Source organism: Lolium rigidum, chromosome 5 (genome assembly GCF_022539505.1).
Source record: "Lolium rigidum isolate FL_2022 chromosome 5, APGP_CSIRO_Lrig_0.1, whole genome shotgun sequence".
NCBI lineage: Eukaryota > Viridiplantae > Streptophyta > Magnoliopsida > Poales > Poaceae > Lolium > Lolium rigidum.
The window spans coordinates 147,188,476-147,193,544 of record NC_061512.1 but is presented as its reverse complement, the minus strand read 5'-3'; positions in this window follow the sequence as shown (position 1 = coordinate 147,193,544).

Here is a 5,069-nt window from a genome sequence, read left to right as displayed (position 1 = left end):
TAAAAGAATGGACCGGGGTCCACGGTTCACTAGAGGTGTCTCTCCCATAAGATAAAAGCATGTTGGGTGAACAAATTACGGTCGGGCAATTAACAAATAGAGAGGGCATAACAATGCACATACATGGCATGATAAGTATAGTGAGATTTAATTGGGCATTACGACAAAGTACATAGACCGCCATCCAACTGCATCTATGCCTAAAAGTCCACCTTCGGAGTTATCGTCCGAACCCCTTCCGAGTATTAAGTTGCAAAGCAACGAGACAATTACATTAAGTATGGTGCGTAATGTAATCAACAACTACATCCTCGGACATAGCGCCAATGTTTTATCCCTAGTGGCAACGGCACAACACAACCTTAGAACTTTACATCCCATCGTCCCAAGTGTCAATGCGAGGCATGAACCCACTATCGAGCATAAATACTCCCTCTTGGAGTTAAAAGCAAAAACTTGGCCAGAGCCTCTACTAGTAACGGAGAGCATGCAAGATCATAAACAACACATATGTAATAACTTGATAATTAACATAACATGGTATTCTCTATCCATCGGATCCCGACAAACACAACATAGAGTATTACGGATAGATGATCTTGATCATGTTAGGCAGCTCACAAGATCCAACAATGAAGCACAATGAGGAGAAGAAAACCATCTAGCTACTGCTATGGACCCATAGTCCGGGGGTGAACTACTCACTCATCACTCCGGGAGCGACCATGGCGGTGTAGAGTCCTCCGGGAGATGAATCCCCTCTCCGGCGGGCGCCGGAGGAGATCTCGAGAATCCCCGAGATGGGATCGGCGGCGGCGGCGTCTCGGTAAGGTTTTCCGTATCGTGGTTTTCGCATCGGGGGTTTCGCGACGGAGGCTTTAAGTAGGCGGAAGGGCGAGTCGGGGGCCGGACGAGGGGGCCACACCACAGGGCGGCGCGGGCCCCCTGGGCGCGCCGCCTTGTGGTGTCGCCACCTCGTGGCCCCACTTCGTGTGTTCTTCGGTCTTCTGGAAGCTCCGGTGGAAAAATAGGCCCACTGGGTCTTCGTTTCGTCCAATTCCGAGAATATTTCGTTACTAGGATTTACGAAACCAAAAACGACGGAAAACGGAGCGCGCTTCGGCATCTTGTTAATAGGTTAGTTCCGAGAAAATGCACGAATATGACATAAAGTGTGCATAAAACATGTAGGTATCATCAATAATATGGCATAGAACATAAGAAATTATCGATACGTCGGAGACGTATCGAGCGGGATGTAGTGCGGCGCAACACCGGAGATTCGGCGCCAACTTGGAACTGCACAACACAACCAAAGTACTTTGCCCCAACGAAACGGTGAGGTTGTCAATCTCACGAGCTTGTTGTAACAAAGGATTAACCGTATTGTGTGGAAGATGATTATTTGCGAGAAAACGATAAAGAACAATTGCGGTAGATTGTATGCGATGTAAAGAATAGGACCGGGGTCCACAGTTCACTAGAGGTGTCTCTCCCATAAGATAAAAGCATGTTGGGTGAACAAATTACAGTCGGGCAATTGACAAATAGAGAGGGCATAATAATGCACATACATGATATGATAAGTATTGTGAGATTTAATTGGGCATTACGACAAAGTACATAGACCGCTATCCGACATGCATCTATGCCTAAAAAGTCCACCTTCGAGGTTATCATCCGAACCCCTTCCGGTATTAAGTTGCAAAACAACGAGACAATTGCATTAAGTATGGTGCGTAATGTAATCAATAACTACATCCTTAGACATAGCATCAATGTTTTATCCCTAGTGGCAACGAGCACATCCACAACCTTAGAACTTTCGTCCACTGTCCGAGATTTAATGGAGGCATGAACCCACTATCGAGCATAAATACTCCCTCTTGGAGTTAAGAGCAAAAACTTGGCCAGAGCCTCTACTAATAACGGAGAGCATGCAAGATCATAAACAACACATAGGTAATAGATTGATAATTAACATAACATAGTATTCTCTATCCATCGGATCCCGACAAACACAACATATAGTATTACGGATAGATGATCTTGATCATGTTAGGCAGCTCACAAGATCCGACAATGAAGCACATGAGGAGAAGACAACCATCTAGCTACTTGCTGTGGACCCATAGTCCGGGGGTGAACTACTCACTCATCACTCCGGGAGCGATCATGGCGATGAAGAGTCCTCCAGGGAGATGATTCCCCTCTCCGGCGGGATGCGGGAGGAGATCTCGAGAATCCCCGAGATGGGATTGGCGGCGGCGGCGTCTCGGTAGGGTTTTCCGTATCGTGGCTCTCGGTACGGAGGGTTTCGCGACGGAGGCTATTTGTAGGCGGAAGGGTAGGTAAGAGGCGTCACGAGGGCCCCACAGCAGGCCGGCGCGGCCGGGGGCTGGGCCGCGCCGCCACGGTGTGTCGCCACCTCGTGGCCCCATTTCGACTCTCCTTCGGTCTTACGGAAGCTTCGTGGCAAAATAGGACCACGGGCGTTGATTTCGTCCAATTCGAGAATATTTCTTTACTAGGATTTACGAAACCAAAAACAGCGAAAACGGCAAGCGGCTCTTCGGCATCTCGTTAATAGGTTAGTGCTTGAAAAATGCATAAATACGACATATAATGTGTATAAAACATGTAGATATCATCAATAATGTAGCATGGAACATAAGAAATTATCGATACGTCGGAGGCGTATCGGCATCCCCAAGCTTAGTTACTGCTCGTCCGAGCGAGTAAGCGATAACAAAGATAATTTGCGGGTGACATGCCATCATAACCTTGATCATACTATTGTAAGCATATGTAATGAATGCGGCGATCAAAACAATGGTAATGACATGAGTAAACAAATGAATCATAAAGCAAAGACTTTTCATGAATAGTACTTCAAGACAAGCATCAATAAGTCTTGCATAAGAGTTAACTCATAAAGCAATAAATCAAAGTAAAGGTATTGAAGCAACACAAAGGAAGATTAAGTTTCAGCGGTTGCTTTGAACTTATATCATGTATATCTCATGGATAATTGTCAACATAGAGTAATATAACAAGTGCAATATGCAAGTATGTAGGAATCAATGCATAGTTCACACAAGTGTTTGCTTCTTGAGGTGGAGAGAGATAGGTGAACTGACTCAACATAAAAGTAAAAGAAAGGTCCTTCAAAGAGGAAAGCATCGATTGCTATATTTGTGCTAGAGCTTTTATTTTGAAAACATGAAACAATTTTGTCAACGGTAGTAATAAAGCATATGAGTTATGTAAATTATATCTTACAAGTTGCAAGCCTCATGCATAGTATACTAATAGTGCCCGCACCTTGTCCTAATTAGCTTGGACTACCGGATCATCGCAATACACATGTTTTAACCAAGTGTCACAAAGGGGTACCTCCATGCCGCTTTGTACAAAGGTCTAAGGAGAAAGCTCGCATTTTGGATTTCTCGCTTTTGATTATTCTCAACTTAGACATCCATCACAGGGACAACATGGACAACGAGATAATGGACTCCTCTTTAATGCATAAGCATGTAGCAACAATTAGTGTTCTCATATGAGATTGAGGATATATGTCCAAAAGCTGAAACTTCCACCATGATTCATGGCTTTAGTTAGCGGCCCAATGTTCTTCTCTAACAACATGCATGCTCCAACCATTAAGGTGGTAGATCTCTCTTACTTCGAGACAAGACGGACATGCATAGCAACTCACATGATATTCAACAAAGAGTTGATGGCGTCCCCGAGGAACATGGTTATCGCACAACAAGCAACTTAATAAGAGATAAAGTGCATAAGTACATATTCAATACCACAATAGTTTTTAGGCTATTTTGTCCCATGAGCTATATATTGTAAAGGCGAATGATGGAAATTTAAAGGTAGCACTCAAGCAATTTACTTTGGAATGGCGGAGAAATACCATGTAGTAGGTAGGTATGGTGGACACAAATGGCATAGTGGTTGGCTCAAGGATTTTGGATGCATGAGAAGTATTCCCTCTCGATACAAGGTTTAGGCTAGCAAGGTTATTTGAAACAAACACAAGGATGAACGGTTGCAGCAAAACTCACATAAAAGACATATTGTAAACATTATAAGACTCTACCTTGTCTTCCTTGTTGTTCAAAACTCAATACTAGAAATTATCTAGACTTTAGAGAGACCAAATATGCAAACCAAATTTTAGCAAGCTCTTCGTATTTCTTCATTAATGGGTGCAAAGTATATGATGCAAGAGCTTAAACATGAGCACAACAATTGCCAAGTATCAAATTATTCAAGACATTTTAGAATTACTACATGTAGCATTTCTCGATTCCAACCATATAACAATTTAACGAAGAAGATTCAACCTTCGCCATGAATACTATGAGTAAAGCCTAAGGACATATTTGTCCATATGCAACGACGGAGCGTGTCTCTCTCCCACACAATGAATTCTAGGATCCATTTTATTCAAACAAAAACAAAAACAAAAACAAACCGACGCTCCAAGCAAAGTACATAATATGTGATGGAATAAAAATATAGTTTCGGGGGAGGAACACGATAATGTTGTCGATGAAGAAGGGGATGCCTTGGGCATCCCCAAGCTTAGACGCTTGAGTCTTCTTAGAATATGCGGGGGTGAACCACCGGGGCATCCCCAAGCTTAGAGCTTTCACTCTCCTTGATCATATTGCATCATTATCCTCTCTTGATCCTTGAAAACTTCCTCCACACCAAACTCAAAACAACTCATTAGAGGGTTAGTGCAAATAAAAATTAACATATTCAGAGGTGACATAATCATTCTTAACACTTCTGGACATTGCATAAAGCTACTGGACATTAAGAACAAATAAATTCATCCACCATAGCAAAAGAGGCAATGCGAAATAAAAGGCAGAATCTGTCAAAACAGAACAGTCCGTAAATATGGATTTTATTGAGGCACCAGACTTGCTCAAATGAAAATGCCCAAATTTAATGAAAGTTGCGTACATATCGAGGATCACGCACGTAAATTGGCATAATTTTCCGAGTTACCTACGAGAGAATTAGGCCCGGATTCGTGACAG